This window comes from Pleurodeles waltl, chromosome 4_1, assembly GCF_031143425.1.
Source record: "Pleurodeles waltl isolate 20211129_DDA chromosome 4_1, aPleWal1.hap1.20221129, whole genome shotgun sequence".
In the NCBI taxonomy this organism is placed as follows: domain Eukaryota; kingdom Metazoa; phylum Chordata; class Amphibia; order Caudata; family Salamandridae; genus Pleurodeles; species Pleurodeles waltl.
The window spans coordinates 705563979-705584398 of NC_090442.1; positions in this window are offsets into that span (position 1 = coordinate 705563979).

Here is a 20420-nt window from a genome sequence, read left to right on the forward strand (position 1 = left end):
GCTGAGAAGTTTGATACCAAACTTCCCAGTTTTCAGTGTAGGCATTATGGAACTGTGGAGTTCGTGTTTGACAAACTCCCAGACCATATACTCGTATGGCTACCCTGCACTTACAATGTCTAAGGTTTTGCTTAGGCACTGTAGGGGCAAAGTGCTCATGCACATATGCCCTCACCTGTGGTATAGTGCACCCTGCCGAAAGGCCTGCTAGAGGGGTGACTTACCTGTGCCACAGGCAGTGTGAGGTTGGCATAGCACTCTGAGGTGAGTGCCATGTCGACTTAGTCATTTTCTCCCCACCAGCACACACAAGCTGTGAGGCAGTGTGCATGTGCTGAGTGAGGGGTCCCCAGGGTGGCATAAGACGTGCTGCAGCCCTTAGAGACCTTCCCTGGCATCAGAGCCCTTGGTGCCAGGGGTACCAGTTACAAGGGACTTACCTGAGTGCCACGGCTGTTACAATTGTGGAGACAAAGGTACAGTCTAGGGAAAGAACACTGGTGCTGGGGCCTGGTTAGCAGGGTCCCAGCACACTTTCAAGTCATAACTTAGCATCGGCAAAGGCAAAGTGTTAGGGATAACCATGCCAAGGTTGAAGCGGGAGGATGTGTGAGGAGTGTGGCAGCGTCCCATCGCCTCTCTATGGACGGAGGTGGTGGAGACGGAGACGTAGAAGACGGGAGTGAGATAAGGACTAAGTGACAGGAGTCAGGATGTCAATCTTTTTGGGGGACCCAGATCCATCACCCGGGATAGATGAGAAACTGTGGGAGGAACGCACCCTTTGAACACCCTACAGATACCTGCCTGAATGACCAGGGGAGGCGATGGATGAATGAGGCCTGATGGTGACATTTTGCGGTTTGGAATGTTAGCCTCATAGTTGGTCATGGCCGAATACACTTGAAGGTCAAAGGGCCTGCCGTCCTGAGAAGCAGTGGCACCAGATTGAAGGGATGCCAGACATCTTCAAACACCAAAATGTTGAGTGAGCCAGGACAAGAATTACAAGAGGCTTCAGCAACTGAGGAAGAGGCCTTTTCAGTTGATGACTCAGAGTTGGATGTGGACACGGTCCTGGAAATGCAAGAGCTCCCTCTGGTGCAACATCCTGTAAGTAGTGGCTCCCCTGTCCTGTACATAAAAACAGCACCTTACACCGAAGCACAGGCTACTGGGCCACCACTGCTGTCATGCCATGTTCAGCACCAACAATCTCAATCTGGCGCCCCGCCATCAAGCTCGGCACTGAAAATAAAGCCTAAGCATTTATGTTCAGTGCCAAGCCGACCATCTTCCTCTTCGGCACTGAAAGCTTTGGGATTTCACTTGGCACCAACCACACTAGCACTGTTAAAACCAGCACTAGTCTCAGCACAAACCATTTCAGCATCAAAACAGAAAGCTGCTTCTGTGCTGAAAAAACAAAGTGTCCCCAACTTTGGAGCCAAGTACTTTTATAGAGCCCATTCTCCACAAAATGAAGCAGCAACTTGACACCAAGCAGACAGAGCTTCATATTCAGCTGCAAACTGGTCGTGCCTTGGTCATAGCTATTTTTTTGACTAGTTCCAAAGGACAGCTTGAATTTGGGGAGGCTATTGATATTACTGCGTCTCCTGACAGACAAAAGAGGCTGGACAAAGACTCTGCTGCTGTACACCCTTCTGTGCCCTCGTCTCTTCCACCATCTATACCATCACCTTCACAAAGTGACCCCCACCCATTGACATCCCTGCTCGGGGGTTATCCCCCCATCCCCACCCTTTTTATGGTGATCAAGGAACAGGGGATGACACTCTCCTTTTGTCACAAGACACAGATTCTTGGTCGCAGTATGATGTAGATCCCTACACAGACACAGATCTAGATGTCTACCTGGCTAGACCATCTCCCTTCCCCCAACCCCCCTCCAGACTACACTACCTATTTTCACGAACTCATTGTGAGGGTGGCTACCTACCATTAGGTGCCATTGGATAAAGAACTTTTTACAGATTATTTCCTTTTTGAAACTCTCTCTTTCTCTCACACAGAGCCACGCAGTACCTCCGTATGCTAAAGGAAGGATGAGGCAGGCAGAGGTCATCTTTAAAGATCCTGCCAGGGCATGCATGCATCACACTGCGTGTAGAGGAAAAATATAAACCTTTACCCTCAGACCCCATTTTTATTAGAGGTCAGATTCCCCCCCCAATTCCCTGGTGGTTTCTAATGTTAGGAAAAGTGTTAACTGCCAAGCTGCTAGCAATGCTCCCCCTCCTGACAAGGAGAGTAAGTTCATCAATGTTTCTAGGAAGCAGGGTTGCAGCCCAAGCCGCCAACACACAAGGCCTGCTAGCAGGATATGACTGCCCACTGGGACGAGATGGAGGAGCTCCTCCAATACCTCCCAAGGGAGCATAGGAAGAGGGGGTCAAAAAATAGCTAGTGAGGGCCAGCTAATTTCAAATATTTCCATCTGCTGTTCTCTAGACTCTGCTGACACGGCCACCGGGGGAATTCAGACCAGCATCCTTTTACAACAGCATGCATGACTACGCATTTCAGCAATCAAGTGTGAGGAACAAAAAACTATTCTTAATGTACCAATTTTAAGGAGCATCATTTTGATCCCCACAGGTCGGTCAGGTGCTGGAAAAGATGAAAAAGACAATGAGGTGGCTAAGTCTATGGGTGCCTTGCAGACCCCTGCTACTCGTGGTTCTTTTCGCCGGCCTTTATATAAACCCACTTGCAAGGCCACAGACACGTCATTCTCTTACCACAAAGGCAAGGTGCACACATTCTCCAGTAGAGGCTTCCTTAGAAGTTCCTACAGGCGAAATACCAATAAAAGAGGCAAAACACCCTCCCCATGTGACTCCTCCACTGCCACAAAGCAGTGACTCCCTTCTCCTTCCCCTGACTATTCAACACCCGTTGGGGGACGTCTACAACAGTTCTTCCTCACCTGACAAAGCATAACATCAGATCAATGGGTGTTGGATACTATCCAACATGGTTACTGCCTGGAACTCTTTTCTGCACTCCTATCATTCCCCCTTGCACTCTCACTGTTTGAACAGGTAGGGTTTCCTTGCATACATGCTCCCACAGAGGAGCAATAATCAGTTTTGATGTTTGTAATGGGTTTGTGTATTTTGATTGTTACGCTTGTTTGTTATGGTCTAAAATGGGATACTGGTGTGTAAATTGTTTGTGTTGTTTTATTGTAAATGTTTGTACATGCTCTATTGTTTGTGAAATGTACTTCTTATACATGTTTTTTGCATATCATTCACAGCTCTGATGAAGTTCAATTATTTGTTAATGAAACGCGTTGGCTTGATGTTTGGTTGCTGGATTTTATGTATTATATGGGAGTCAAATAAAAGAAGAATATTTTTAAACAAAACTGAAGATTTGTGGACTGTTATATCTTTGGGAGCGCCATTCCACTTTGTTCTGAATTTGGTTCTGCCCAAACAGGAAGTTCGGGCTCTCTTAAACAAAGGAGCCATAGAACCAGTTCCTTCACACCATCAAGGGATAGGAGTATACTCACTGTACTTTCAGATTCCCAAAAAGGAATGGTCGTTATGGCCTATTCTAGATCTCAGGCTTTAAAATTATTACATCCTGTCAGAGCATTTTGACATGGTAACACTTCAGGACGTGATCCAACTCCTCTAGCAGTGTGGATGGCAGGTCCTCACAAGTAAAGTAAAAGTCAAATCCTTGTGGGCCACAGGCTGCAAGAAATGCAACATTCACACATGGATCTTCAGGTGCAGGAGCGATAGTCATTTGCACAAATCAAAATCCTGAATCTTGGGGTGAATATCCAACTGATGTTGGCAGTCTGAGGGGCCTGTAGAGCTTGGAAACTTATTTAGCGTTGCTAATACTGCTCTGCTGTTTTATCTTGAAATCTTTGCCTACACCTACATTTATATTGTAAATTCATGATAATTAGACTAAAAGTGCAATCCGCCAGTATCTTCCTTTTAAGCTGCGCAGCTGGGGTAAGAGGCTTTGTACTAGTTACCCATAAACATGTGCAGGCTGCATTGTGGGAAGCTAAAGTCCTGCACAACACGGTATTTGTGCACAGGTAACCTGCTGCAAAAGAGGAATTCGCACTTACATGGATAGGCCACATAATTGGAGTGGCCATTTGTGGTGTAGGTCTGTAATGCTAACTGAAGGTCTGCGGTGCTTACACTGTATTATTATACATTATAAGGGAAATCTGCAATAAAATTCAGTTTTATGTCACTTTAGGTCTACAGGGTCCAGTGACGTACCAAACTAGGAGTAAACATGCACTCCAAGTGTATAATTTCAGTCCCTAACTTCAGATCTACACTCCATATGACCCTTCGCTGACAGGCCTTTTCCTCCTCAGGTGCCAGGCCTTTTTTTGGCTATTAAGAGCCGTTCGCGCTTAGGGCCTCATATCTTTTTGTCCACATAAGCTACCCACCCCAATATTGCATCCTTTTTTCCCAACATTCTAAGGATTCTAGAGGTACCCAGAGTTTGTTGGTTCTCCTGAAGGAGACCAAGAAATTAGCCAAAATAACAGCAAAAATTTTGTTGTTTTTTTTATTTTTTATGGGGAAAAAGGGCTGCTGAAGAAGGCTTGTGTTTTATTTTCCCCCTGAAAAAGGCATCAACAAAGTGTTTGCGGTGCTAAAATCACCAGCTTCCAGGAACAGGTAAACTTGAATCAGAAAACCCAATTTTTCAACACAATTTGTGCATTTTACTGTGACATACCCAATTTTTATAATTTTTGTGCTTTCAGCCTCCTTCCAGTTATAGACAGAAATGGGTGTGAAACCAATGCTGGATCTCAGAAAGCTAAACATTTCTGAAAAGTAGACACGATTTTGAATTCAGCAAGGGGTAATTTGTGTAGCTCCAACAAGGTTTTCCTACAGAAAGTAACAGCTGAAATACAAAAAAGAATATTGGAATTTAGGTGAAAAAAATCAGCGATTTTTCTCAACGTTTTACTCTCTAACTTTTTCCTGCAATGTCAGTTTGTTAAAGCAATACGTTACGTCCCCTGGACTATTCTGAGTGCGGGATATATAGGGCTTGTAGGTTCATCGAGAACCCTAGGTACCCAGTGCCAATAAATGAGATTCACCTTGCAATGGGTTTTTATTGTATACCGGGTACACAGCAACTCATCAAGAGTGAAAAATAGTTATCAAGAAAACCTTTGTATTTCCAAAATGGGCACAAGATAAGGTGTTGAGAAGAAGTGGTTATTTGCACATCTCTGAATTCTGCGGTGCCCATACTAGCAAGTGAATTACAGGGCATTTCTCAAATAGACATCTTTTTTACACACTGTCTTACATTTGGAAGGAAAAAATGTAGAGAAAGACAAGGGGCAATAACACTTGTTTTGCTATTCTGTGTCCCCCCAAGTCTCCCGATATAAATGGTACCTCACTTGCATGGGTAGGTCTAATGCTTGCGACAGGAAACACAACATGGACACATCACATTTTTACATTGAAATCTGACGTGTTTTTTGCAAAGTGTCTAGCTGTAGATTTTGGCCTCTAGCTCAGCTGGCAAATAGGGAAACCTACCAAACTTGAGCATTTTTGAAAACTAGACACCTAGGGGAATCCAGGATGGGGTGACTCTCACCAGGTTCTGTTACCCAGAATCCTTTGTAAACGTCAATTTGGCCCAAAAAAAAAAAAACTTTTCCCTCAAATTTCAGTGAAAGAAATCTCTGGAATCTGAGAGGAGCCACAAATTGCATTCCACCCAGAGTTCCCCCAAGTCTCCTGATAAAAATGCTACCTCACTTGTGTGGGTGGGTCTAGTGCCCGTTAAAGGAAAATGCCCCAAAACACTATGTGGACACATCAAAATGATCAAATACCAACAGTAATGCACCTCCATGGGGAGCAACCCTTGACCAAAGGGCTGTCCCCCAAACAAAACATACAAACACACACACCAATGCCCGGGTGCCTAAGTGGGGGGGGGGGGCAGATCGGCCTAGGCCTAATTAATTTAGGCTCTGTCTGCCCCTGGAGGGGGGGGCATAAAAGGCCTAATAAATAATTGCCTAAGAGGGTCACTCCCTTTATCAATATAAATAAACATATTAAAAAGTCCCTGCTGTCTAGTGGCTTCTGCCCCCACCCCTGGTGACCAGGGGGAGCAGAAGAGGCCTAATAAAAAAAAATTACCCCCCTGCGAGCGTCCCTTGCCTAAGGGGTCACTCCCCTTATCAATATATATAAAAAAAAAAAATCCATGGTGCCTAATTGCTTCTGACCCCCCCCCTTGGGGGCAGATCGGCCTATTTAATATTGGGGGTGGCCCTCGGGGGGAGCGCTAGCGCTTCCCCGAGGGCCAGTCCCAGGACATAATGGTTATGTCCGTGGCGCCTCAGCGCCGCAGCCACAGACTTAACCACTACGTCATTGGCGGGGAGGGAGTTAATGTAGTCAGAGCTCCAGTTATTTCTTTGGTGTTGTGATGGTGATGGCTGTATTTACTAATAGTGACACCCTGACAAAAGGCAGTCGGCTTGCCTTACCTATAATAATACCCCTCATATTGTGATGTTGAAACTAGTATAGGTGGTGGGGGGGCGTTATTGTGGTTAAAGGGTTCAGGACCCACTTGGGTGGAGGGTGACTTGATATGAGGGTGTCACCACATGTATTTCCATCTACCAGATTGTATACATTTGTTATTTAATGTATAGTACTTAGCTGTGTGTGTGGTAAAAGTACTTTTCTTTCTTAAAAGTAAAACCACTGACTTCCTGAGAGGGCCTGTTGCACACAAGAGAGCTAGAGATACCAGCCCTCACCACCTCCTCTGAGAAGGCCGTGGACCAGTGGGGTAACGAAACTTGAGTGGGCCTCCCTGCAAAGTACATAAAGGGTCCCCCTTCCGAACGAACTCCAGAGCTCTCAGGCCAGGTTACTGTGCTGAGGGGGCCCCCTGGAGCTCGGCCCGCCCTCACTACAGGGTCTGCGGGGTCCTTTGTTACACCCCTACCTTGGACTGCTTTGCTTCACTATCCTTAAAGCACCAAGTGCTACAATAGGGTACTTCGTTCACAGTAAAAATACATTTGTGGACCTATTACTTCTGAAGGGCTCGCATCCTTCTCAATTAATAACTGAACTTCTTACAGCGGTCATAATTTGTGCCTCCCTCATGGGCAAGTTAGCTTCTCCCGTGATGGTGCAGTAACTCCTTGGGCCAAAATAATAACCTTCTGCAGTTCGGTCTCCCTACCTGTGAAAAGCATAACTCTAGCACAGCAAAAGGATACCTTACTGCTAAAGCGGCATTTAAATGTTCATCAGATAAAGGATCTATAGTTACACTGATATTGTTTCTAGAGTATTTAAATGGGTTTCAAGATAAATTCCAAAACCTTTGTCAGACAAAAGAGCAAAATGCAGGCCTTTCTGCCTCAGCTTTTTTCAGAATGCAAGGTTGTGCTTTGAGTGAGACCTTCCCTCCTGAAGTTTTCTACTTAGTTTCCCATGGCTCAGGTGATGTTGATAGCATTCTTTATCCAACGTCCTCATCCTTTGCAGGTGAGGCTTCACATAGACGAGGAGAGTTTGAACGGTTTAGATCCCAAAAGAACTGTCTTCACATTCAAAGAATTCAAGCTTTTAGCATGGATAACAACCTGTGAGAAAACAGGACTGATTGCAGAGGCCCCCTAACTTTTTGCCCCCATTTTCCACTTTTTGCTGGTGTTTTCCTGACTCTGATGGTGCCCTGGGTACTGCTAACCAGTCCCAGGGCCTATGCTCTGTGTAAAATCCACATGCAAATTAGGCTAATTATAATTGGCTAAGTCAACCTACCTATAAGTCCCTAGTATATGGTAGGGCATGTAGGTTTAGAGACCACAGCATAGGTAGTGCACCTGTAGGTGCACTGCTGAGGTGCCCAATGTCATTTTAAAGGCAGGACTGCCTTGCTGGCTGTTTTAAAATTAAAGTTATATGCAAATTCGACTTTGGAATTAAAAGTAGTCCCAAAGTCCTAAACTACCTTATTTTTTACATATGAGTCACCCCTAACGTGTGCCCTATGTGCCCCTAGGGCTGGGTGCCATGTAACTATAAGCAGGGACCTTATAAAAGTAGTTTTATAAGCCCTGGTGAGGTTAAAACAGGCAAATTTGTTTTTCCCTCATTGTAGTGAATGGCCTTCATAGGCTAGAATGGGGAGACTTTATTTTCATTTTAAAAGTCCCCATAAGTGACAGATACAAAGAGTTTGGTATCAAATTAATCGTTATAATAAATCCCACAACTTCCAGTTGTGGGATTTAAAATAACTTGTTCAGATAAAGAGTTTTCAAATTTACATGAAAAGCTGCCAATTTCAGCCCTGCTTTGTTTTTACTGCTGTTCTCTGATTGGCCAGCCTCTGGCAGCCTGGCCAGGCTGCCTTGATGAGGTGTGAAGTGGCCTGGCTTCGCCCAAAGAGATGTGCCGGTGGGAGGGAATTTCCCCTCAGCAGATGGTGAGGCAGGAAGGGGGAGGGCTGCCAAACTGGTCTTCAAAGGCAGAGAAGGACATTTGGAGCACCCCAGCAACACCCCCACATCCAGCAACCCCAGACAACTAGGTGCCCCCTTGATTAGATTAGGAGAGGGGTGTGTTTATGATTTTTAGCTACACCAGTGGGTGGGCTCAGCCAGGTGTAACCTCCAAAAATCAGATTCAGCCATGGTGGATTTTTGAAGAATGTTTCCTCCTGGGATTGATTTTTGCCACACTTCCCAGGAAGTGGTCATCACAGGGGGAAGGACCCTGCACCTGATTGGAGAACCAGGACCCCCCTGCTTTTCACCCAGGAGCAAGGATAAAACTGGCAGACCTGCACCCACACCTCAGTTCCCTACCACATCCCTACCAGGAAGAACTACAGAAGAAGAAGGACTGCCCTGCTGTACCCCTGGCCTGCAACTGGAACCTGCACTCAGAAGGACTGCACCAGCTGCACACTTGGGCTTCACCACAAGAAGGACTTTGTCTGACTTCAACTGGTTCAAGGAGGGACTCCCTGTTTGCTACAGGTGAAAAATTGCTAACCAGAGTCCCCTGCACCAACTCCTGAAGAAATCAACCAGCTGACCACTGCCCAGTGGCCAAAAAGGAGTTTGTGCCAGGTGCATTCTGGGAGTTGTAGTCTGCACCCCCAAGGATCATCTCAGAGATTCTGGACCCTTGGGGTGAGCCTTGGACCCCAAAAGAACTTTAAAAGAACATCTGGGAGAAGCCCCAGAAGTTTAGAGTACTTTAAAAAAAAAGCTCCATAGAGGGACCGACCCGCTGTGGCAACTCTAGCCGGCTTGCCTCAACCACGACCCGGCCTGATTTGCTGGTTCGTCCCGGTGAAGAAAATCTCCAAAAAAGAGACTAAGTACAAAGGTAAAAAGTTGACCGGGACCTCCCCGCCAGCGTATCCGAGGAGGGCTCCAAGGATGTCAGATCAAGATCCAGGTTTACCCCGGTCGAAGTATTTTCACCTCGAAAAAATGACTACGTCCGAAGGTAAAAATCTCCGCAGAGGTTTCCCACGACACGTATCCGGAGAAGAGTTCCAGGAGGTCAGATTGGACTGGCAGGTTCGTCCCGCTGAAGAAAATCTTCAGAAAAGAGACTAAGGGGGTCATTACAACCCTGGCGGATGGCGGAGAACCGGCGGTAAGACCGCCAACAGGCTGGCGGTCTTACCTTGGTGAATTATGACCATCCACTGGTTCTCCGTCCCGCCGCCAGGGCGGAGACGACCGCCGGGCTGGGGACCTGGGTCAGTATACCGCCGGCGGTATTTGGACCCGGCTTACCGCCGTGGATTTCCAGTGGTTTCAACCGCCATGAAATCCATGGCGGTAAGCACTATCAGTGCCAGGGAATTCCTTTCCTGGCACTGATAGGGGTCTCCCACACCCGACTCCCTCCCCTACACCCCCCACCACCCCTGCCACCTCCCAAAGGTGGCAGGGCCCCCCTCCCCACCCTGACCCCCAACATAACATTACTCACACACACCCGACACGCATGCAGGCACCACCAACACACACACGCACACACCCCGACATACATGCCTACATCCACACACACAGTCAGACACGCACACCCACATTCAAACATAATGATGGAGAGCAGCCAACAGTCATAATATGCCGAGCGGCAAACCGCCTGCACAGGCGGTCTTCCGCACAGCGGTCCCTCGGCAGTCTTGCAAAAAGACCGGCGAGGTCGTAATGACCCCCTAAGTCCGAAGGTAAACTTTTGACCGAGGCATCCCGCGAGCTGTAGCCGAGCAGGGCTCCATTGTGGTCGGCCTTAAACTTTGACTTTGCCCGGGTCGAAGTGCAAAAAGATGACCCGATTGGCACTTTTCGTTTCTAGGTGCTAAAAAACAATAATTCTTTAAAAATTCATATCTCCGGTTCCCCTTATGCAATTTTATTCATGTTTGTGTCATTTTAAAGATAAAAATATAATCTATGTTTATAAAGTGGTTTAGGATTTTTAAACTGTTTCCTGTGTTTTATTGAATTACTGTTTTTGTGATATTTGAATGCTTTACACTCTGTCTCCTAAGTCAAGCCTTGTCGCTCGTTGCCAAGCTACCAAGGGTTGAGCTGGGTTTGATTTACTGAGACCTAACTGGAGTTTAGTGGCCTATTGCTAAGTGTAGGTAATTACCTGCCCTTACCAATAACCCATTTTCCAACACAACCCATTTATAAAACTTGAAGAAAGGCAGTAGAATGAGGCAGTCTACAAAATATAGCATTTCCTGGTGGCTTGTGTTGACTGGGAAACGTTGCTGTGAGGGAGATCTCCACCCAAAGTGTGTTGTGTGTATTGCCCATTAAATGAGAGGTAAGAATGCTACTTGAGCTTTCCTGCAGTGGATTCTAATTCAAACAGTTTGCATAGCAGCTATCTGGTCATCTTTGTATTACTTTTCAAAGCATTACTGAGTTGAAGCTGATAAGTCCAGTCTCAATTTGGTAGTGGTTTACCAGTTCTTATTTCTGTAGTTCACAATAGTTGAATCCTCAGCGCTCCTCCTTCTAAAGAGTGTAGGGGTTGGATAATATAAGTAATTTGCAGTGGCAAGCAGCCATTAGGACCACAAGTACCTTACCAGCAATAACATTCCATCTGATTGATGAAACAGCTCCTGTAAATTCCTTATTGCCATACTGCTTCACTGCTGGAGAATGTGCTATATTTAATTATTTTTGGGTTGAGCATGCAAGCGCTTTGACCTGGTGTATGTATTGTGGGCTTTTAACCACGCCCATCTCATGCCCATCACTTTCATTCATTCCGGGGCTTGCCTTTCAAAACTCATTTGATGTAATTGGTAAATGCTTTGTTTGTCCGGCCCTGAGGCGCTTTTTTCACGCCTTGCAGACTGCCCGTTACATGGGTTATTGCACGATTGCCCATATACTTCAGTGTGGGTGAACAATTTTTTCTTTTGTCTCTCCCCTTCATGCTGCATGGTGGCCATAGTGCTCACAGAGCAAACAGGCACAACAGCGTGAACTCAATCGGCAGTACTAGAGTTTTGGTCACATTGTTCCGTTACCAGTTACCTAATAAGAGTTATTTCTTGTGGCTCTCCCCTTAAAACACTTGAAATTGATAAATGCTTTACGTAAAACAGAAATCCTCAAAGCGAAAGCGGCTCTCCTGACACAGAGGGAGAGGCAGATACTACAATATTCACTGCAGTCTGAAAACTCACCCATAATGCTTTACAGTACATTGCTTTTCCAAAACATTTCTGTTCATAACTCAGCCTTTGCTGGTTTTAGGACAATGGGACAATCACCAAAAACGTTCAGCACAACGCACCTTTTCTGTCTTGGTCACCTCTGGGTCCCCACACTAGGTTAGTGGGTACCCCAAAATAATAACACTTCCCACCATTCAGTGTCTTTTTAAGCTCTCATGGCTGGTACCTTTGTTTTACAGCTGGAAATAGCTTGTGTTTTAAGGGCCTTGTTTGTAATAATATTGCTATATGCCTGCTATCCCTGAAAATGTGTAATGCACTACGTCCTCTCAGGGCCAAATATGTGGTTAAAGTGTGTTTCTGCCATTTTCTTTTTGTGTGGTTATGCCCTCTAGAGCCTAACCATATAGTTAAATAACCATGTTTCTTATAAATGCTATTGTCATTGTGGTGTCCTCTAGGGGCTGTTATAAGCACTGCAGTCATATCAACATACTAAAAATATTCATGGCACAGAAACATGCCCCGTAATGCTTTGCAGGGCATTACCTTCACAAAGCAACATCACAAAATAAAATGATGGACAGAGTGTTGAAACTTTTCAAACACTCACCCCTAGTCACAGATCTGGGTTTAACCCCTTCTGTGCCCAGGATGTAATTTTTACGTCCTGCGGCACAGTGCTCGTGTGCCCAGGACGTAACCATTACGTCCTGGGCACAAAGCCCAGAGGGAGAGCTAGCATTCCCTCTGTGGGGTTCCACCCCGCCCCCCCAACACAGGGATGGAAGGGGAAGCCCTTCCCCTTCCACCCCCAACAGCCCCCCCGACCAAACCCCCCGTGACGTCAGCGCGCTATCGCGCACTGACTATCCCAGAGGCCTCCTCCCATCGCGCTGGAAGCTCAGCTTTCAGCGCGATCGGTAGAGAAATACTCAGCATTTCTCTTCCGATCACGTGGAGAAGGCCTGAGAGGCTTCAAAGGGAAGGAAAGGAATTTCCTTCCCTTTGAAGTCTCTCTGAGCATTTTAGCAGCCGGATTGCAAAGCAATCCGGCTGCTAAAATGCCCACTAGACACCAGGGATTTATTTTTTACAGGAAATTGGCATAAGGGGAGCGACCCCTTGGGCAAGGGTCGCTCCCCAGTGGGGGGCATTTTTTTAGGGCCTTTTCTGCCCCCACTCTGGGGCAGATCGGCCTATTATTAGGCCGATCTGCCCCCAGGGCGGGGGCAGAAACCCCTAGGCACGAGCAGTTCCTGGTAACTCCACAAAAATAAAATTGTGTAATTGCAATTTAGGCAATTCTAATGCAAACAACTAGTTTAATTAAAAAACTACTGTGATAAATGGAATGGCTTTCAGGAGATAGTTTTTCTATTTCTATTGGTTGTAATAGCGCAACCGCAGGGAGTTTAGACAGTTTGGGGGTCATTACGACCTCGGCGGTCTTTTTGCAAGGGACAGAAAAAAACTTAGCACAGCCCCATTAACTATGCTAGAGAATAATCATAAGTTAATAACAAACAGGGAGGCAATCGATATTTATATATGTATGCATACAGATGGTGTATATTAGTACTGCTTGAACTCAGAAAATTTAGCATCGTAATAGAAGAATTCTGTTAATCTATTTTAATTTTTTCTAGCTGTAAACCCGTTTGAAGAAGACACTGTGGATTCAAAGTTTGTGGAGGAAATGGGACTAAAACAAACCAGAATGACATTGCATCTATGAAGCCTCTCCGTTGCTATTTAAAATAGGGTATCAGTTCAGATTGGTTCAGTTGGAATCAAGAGACATTATTCAAAAAGTGTGAAGTTAAAGCAAAATTGTACAAGGGCCATTGTTTCCTACTTCTACTTTGACAGAAAAATAGTCCTGTTTATGAAGAACGTATTGTTACTGTAAAGCGTTGCATATCATGGTGCTGATTGTTTACATGTGTGATCCCTGGAATTGTGACCACAGCAGGAAGAATGTGTCATCATTCAGCAGAAATCTAGTATCTCACAAACATACTTCCTTGTTTTAGGTGCTCACTTTAAAGAGCACTGTGTTCTCGGAAAAGCGGTATATCTGTATTTTAAATTGGGAATCAGTTTTTTTTTCTCTCAACATTGAATAATTGGTGGTTTTAGGTACTCACATTAGCAGAATATGGTAAATCAAATGTTTTCATCTCTGTCCCCTACTTGTTAGAGCTTCTTGCTACTGTATTTTTTCCCACTTTACTGATGGGCATAAGCATTGTGTAGTAAGTTTCATGATACTTCGAAATTGTGGAACTAGTGTGTGGGTGTGTCAGAGAGGCCTCAAGTGTTAGTTAACAACGACACGAGCAGTTCCTGGTAACTCCACAAAAATAAAATTGTGTAATTGCAATTTAGGCAATTCTAATGCAAACAACTAGTTTAATTAAAAAACTACTGTAATAAATGGAATGGCTTTCAGGAGATAGTTTTTCTATTTCTATTGGTAGTAATAGTGCAACCACAGGGAGTTTAGACATTTTGGGGGTCATTACGACCTCGGCGGTCTTTTTGCAAGACCGCCGAGGGACCGCCGTGCGGAAGACCGCCTGTGCAGGCGGTTTGCCGCTCGGCGTATTATGACTGTTGGCTGCTCTTCTTTCTTATTCTGACGGAGAGCCGCCAACAGCCATACTTGCGGCCGGCGGGAAAGTGGAGGTTGCTCCACCGCCACACCAACAGAACACCGCCCAGCTAATCACGTCCTGTGATTCGCCGTGGCGGTGTTCTGTTGGCGGTGTGGTGTCGGCGTAGCTGCCCCCATGGCTCCCGTCCCCTCCCGGAGGATCGACGGACCAGGTAAGTCGATCGTCCGTTAGGGGAGGGGGGTGGGGGGGTGTTGTGTGTTGTGTGCGTGCATGGGGTGTGCGTGTGTGTATGTAGAGGGGGTGTGTGGGTGCGTGTATGCCTGCGGGGGTGTTGTGTGTATGGGAATGAGTGCGTGTATGGCTGTGGGTATGTCTGTATGGATGTGTGCGTGTATGTTTGAATGTGGGTGTGCGTGTCTGACTGTGTGTGTGGATATAGGCATGTATGTCGGGGTGTGTGCGTGTGTGTGTTGGTGGTGCCTGCATGCGTGTCAGGTGTGTGTGAGTAATGTTATGTTGGGGGTCGGGGTGGGGAGGGGGACCCTGCCACCTTTGGGGGGTGACAGGGGGGGTGGGGGGTGTAGGGGAGGGAGTCTGGGTGGGGATGGGGGGTGGGGGAGACCCCTGTCAGTGCCAGGGAAGGAATTCCCTGGCACTGATAGTGCTTACCACCATGGATTTCATGGCGGTTGAAACCGCTGGAAATCTACGGCAGTAAGCCGGGTCCAAATACCGCAGGCGGTATACTGATGGCTGCCGGGCGGTCGTCTCCGCCCTGGCGGGCGGGACGGAGAACCGGCGGATGACCATGGCGGTAACCGCCATGGTCATAATTCACCAAAGTAATACCAAGGTCTTACCGCCGGTTCTCCGCCATCCGCCATCCGCCAGGGTTGTAATGACCCCCTTTATGTCTCAGTAAATGCATGAATGGTGGTGTTTAAATTACATACCCGGTGAAAAGGGAACATAAACAGTAAAAGTATATTATAGAATTTCTTACTGTAATTAGTGATTGATACAGGCAAAGGATTAACCCGCTCAGTTGCCTTTTAAAATAATTTTACTTCAGGGGTTTCTGTTGGAAAGGAAGCAATTGGTTACCCAGTAAGCAAATTTAGTTTTTTTCCCTTTTGGCCTGGGTTCACACTACAATATTTTGGAATCCTCCTCTATGCATTTTAATGCTTAACGACCATACTCATTTTACTTCATGTAGGGATTCAAGCAGCGCCACGATATCTTTAAAAAAAATTACATTTTCAAGAGGCATAAAACAGAAAATATTAATACTTTGTTCTCCTAACTTAGTTCACGAAAATGCTGAAAAGTACCTTTTATTAAACTATCATAGTCAATCTGCATTTCAAGAGACAGTTTATTTGTCTTTTACAAAGTTGATACGCGTTTTACATCATTCCCAAAATAGGTTATAGAGCATGTATACCCAGTTACGCTTTTGATAGTAGCATACAGGTTAATGGGAAATAAAATAACTTTAAATACTAATTGCAGGTTTCGGAATATGAACACTGATAAACGTTTCAGTTGGTAACAATGCACATGTTCGATTTGGGGGGCGGGAATCAGACAACTTGCTTAAATTTCAATTGGCTTTACGATTGGTTTCCTTATGTGTCTTATGTTTGAGCCTGGTTCGCTCGGTTTGAAGGGCGTGGCAGAGGCAGTCCGGTGGCATCATCCGGGATGTATTCATTTGGCGTTGATCAGCTGTGGTATATACCCCATTTGGCAATAAATGTTGTTCCTCTTCTAAATTAATCTGCAAAACAACAAATGTTCGTTATAACTAAACTGGGAACGTTGTTAGGACCGCATGGCAGACATAAGCACTCCATCTCTTTACCTCCCATTCCTTTCCCTCTCCAGGGTTCATTTTCCACCTTCATCTTTGTGTTGGTAGTCAATACGAAATCTGATTCAATGCATTCACTTTACCATCATCAGATTCTCTAATTTAGTCGTTTGTGCTAAACCAAGAAAGAATCATTTATGCTGCTGGACACACCTGTTTGAAGACAGTCTGGGAAGGCATTGTCTGGCTTAGAGCGCTACAGGAGTAAAGACACTTCCATAAGGAAAGGATTTTGAATAATATTTTAACCTGATGGATTCCCAATTCACTTGGCGTTTAATTTAACTCCCTTGTTTCAACGGGCCTAGTCATTAATCTTTTCAAAATTTTAAGCCTTGCCTTAAAGGACCACATTACCTAATTTGTAGTTAGTTATGTGCCGCACTAGAGGTTGAGGTGACCACCGTTCTCCTGGGAAGTGGATACAGTGTAACATTCCTCTGCTGTCTCAGTCAGGCACTGCCTGGCAGTTAAACTAAAACAATCTACCCCAAAAAAGCTATAAACTGTCACAAAATGAGAGAAGCATAATAACTATGTAAGAATTACTCATGCATAGGTTATTACAAAAGCATCACATTTCATAAAGTGAAACATTACCAATGAGAAAAAACACTTTTATAGCGTTGACCTCAATAGATGAGACCATGCTTTATATTATACAAGACCATGTATAGAAATGCATCTTTGTAGCATTATAAGTTGAGTTTTTCTGTGTACAATGTAGATTGTTCAGTCTTAAAACTCAAGAACTGAAAGGTGTGAGCATGTTGATCAAAAAACTCTGTCAAATTACATTCTTTCAGAAGTTGGTATTACCTTCAGTCTGAATATTTTACCCCAGAGTTGCTTCCTCCTCCCCAAAAGGTTTACAAAATTGTACAATAGATGGAAACCGGTTTTCCGCATGGAAAATTCTATGTATATGTAGCAGATATAACAATGTTTCAAATTTATAGTGTATATTTGAATATATATTTATATATGGTTTGTAAATGTTTATTACTAATAACTCCTAACTATTTTTATAACAATTAAATACATGCATTTGTAATGTTTTGTCCAAGAACTGATTTTTTTTTTGCTTTTCATTTTTTGTTGCATGGTCCGCTTGTTTACAATAACTAGATTATAAATGTTTGCAACTAAGGTATATGCTTTAGTACTTTAATGTGACTGTTTAATTCAAACCACATATTTGTTGACAAGCATTGGCAATGCTTACAGGTCTGGCTGTAAAAGAATGTTATATGGTAATATGAAACACTGCAAGTAAACGGCATAGAAATTAATATGTATTTGTGTAGAGTCAAACACTGTGCATTAATTAAGAAGCTAATTACCTTAGGTAATGAATTACCTTGTAGAGACAAATTCTAGTTGCAGATTCCTTAGCTTACCTTAGAATTTTCCCCGGGTGTCCGTGTGGATCTGGAGATTTTCTTCGAGCAGTATCCTTGCGCTCAGTTAGGTGGCATCGGTCAACTCTGCATCCATTGTGGGCATTGTGGTCTCTGGATACGACATTGCGGTTCGCATATAGGTGCTCCACCCCAGTGCGCTGACGTCAGTTTCTTTACACAACTTTCCACGCTAGAAGCACAGAGCCATGAAGAACACTGACTGGTGTGCCAGAACTAGGGCCCTGAAAGAAAAGTTCCTGTCCCTAGAAATCAGTTCACAGAGCGGGGAGGATAGGTGGGTCAGTAAGGAATGTGCAACTAGAATATGTAAGTAACTTGTTCATCTGATAGAGACTTCTAGTTGCAGATTCCTTACCATAGAATAGATACCCAAGCAGTACCATTCCCAAAGGCGGGTCTGCGAACCAAGATCATACTAGGAAGTCCTGCAGAGCCAAACGGGCAAAATACTCATCCCTTCAGACCTGACTGTCAAGGCACTAGTGTTGTGTACACCTGTGCAAGGATACCCATGTTGCTGCGTGGCAGATGTCCAGGATTGGAGCTCTGCTTGCAAACGCAGTGGTTACAGCAGCTGCTATGGTAGAATGAGCGTGCAAGCCCTCTGGAGTTGCTTCTTAGCCAATCCGTAGCACATTTTAATGCAGAGAATGACCCACCTAGACATGGTTCTCTTCTGCACTGCCCAAACTTTCTTCGCACCCACATAACCCACAGAGTTGATCGCCCACCCAGAAGTTCTGTGTATGATCAAGGTAGAACACCAATGCTCTTTTTGGGTCCAGACAGTGGAGTCTCTCCTCTTCATTAGAAGGAAGTGAAGGCGTGTAAAAAGTAGGCAAGGTGATGGATTGGCCTACATGAAAGGACATGACCACTTTAGGCAGAAAAGAAGCCCTTATATGAAGCACCACCTTGTCAGGGTGGATGGAGATGAAAGGTGGCTGCGAAGAAAGAGTTGCAGCTCACTCACTCTGCAGTGGCAAAGGTGATAGCTACAAGGAAGACTATTTTCAAAGTAAGCCTGCGAAGTGGGCAGTTGGGAAGCAGCTAAAAAAAGGAGCAAAATTAGATAGGTAAGAACTAAGTTAAAATCTCATTGGGGCATTATGAACAGGGAAGGAGGAAAGGGATGGGTAAGGCTCTTAAGAAATTGTCCAGCAATGGAAATCCATTTCTGTACACCATGCCACAAATTTGTTCCATGTACAGGCGTATACCATTTTGGTGGAGGGACCTGGCTGCCAACATAACATTGCAAACTTGGGTGGAAGGTGAAAAGCTTTCAACTACCACCGCTCAATCACCACGCAAGAAAGCGGATACCGGACATTTCTGGGTGGAGAACTGTCCCCTGCTGCTGCCACAGAAGATCTTATGAAGGAGCAGATTGATCGGAGAATCGATGGTCATGTTCAGTAGCTCGGATACCATACTCTTCATGCCCAGGCCAGAGCCAAAAGAATGACTTCAGCCGGTCGTTCTTGATCTTCTTCAGCGCTCTGAGCAGAAGTGGTATTGACAGAAAGGAGGCCTGAGCTCCACATGAGATGAGACACGTCGCTGACCAAGTGCCGCCTTGGAAACTCCAATGCACAAAACAGCTGACATTGCGCATTCTCTGCAGAGGCAAACATATCTAATCAAGGCACTCCACTGATAGACGCCATTTGTGATCGAGCAGGCATTGACAGCCGAGTTTGTCAGCTCTGACGTTCAGAGAGCCTGCCAGTTGTTGAACCTTCAGGAATATGCCCTTATGTTCCAGCTATATCCAGAGCCTCCTGACAGAGTCCACGACCCCTCCCCGCCCTGTTTGTTGCAGTACCATATGGCTGTGGCACCTGACCACTTTCCATTTGAGAGAGGGAAGGAATACGTTCAATGCCAGTTTAATTGCCCTGAGCCCCAAAAGGTTTATATGGAGCCCAGACTCCGCCAGAGACCAGATGCCTCTGACCTCTGCCTCTCCCATGTGGCCAGCCCTTCCCAGGAGTGATGCATCTGTCACTACAGTTGCATCTGGTTGAGAAAGAGAGAGGAGTCTGCCTCTGATCCAATCATGGTTCAAAAGCCACCACAGCAGATCTTGTGCAGTTCCGTCTGAGATCTGGACCATTTTGAAGAGATTCCCCTGATGGGGCCCCACTGGAACTGCTGGTCCCACTGCAGAGCCTGCATATGGCATCTGGCATGTGTGACCAGCAGGATGCAGGAAGCCATGAGGCCCAGCAGCCTCAGAGTCATTCTCACTAAAATCCAGGCTGAAACCTCAGTATCATAGCCTGAATATCCTGGACTTGCCGTTCAGAAGGATAGGTCCGAAACTGTACTGTGTCCGGAACAGCTCCGATGAAAGGGAACATACTTGGCTGTGTCTCTCCCATCAGTAACAGCCTGGGAGAGACTGGCCCGGGCCTCCTCGGAGATCTGTAGCAGCGACTGTGTCCCATAATGTATCGGTGTAATGGCCCAAAAGGCACGTGATGTTCAAGGATCGCAATGCCAGGCTGGAGGAAGAAGAAAACGTCTTCCATCAGTGGTCCAGGCTCTTTGATTCCTTATCTGGAGGAGCGGAAGGGAACTCACAATGGGACATTGAGGTTTGGATGACCAGGGTATAGGGTTTTGGGTCAGGAAAGCGGGTCGTTAGGTGGAGGCCTATGGCAGCGGGCTGTTGTCCTGTCAACCGGAGCCCCTGTGCTGTGTTTGGACCAGGTTCCC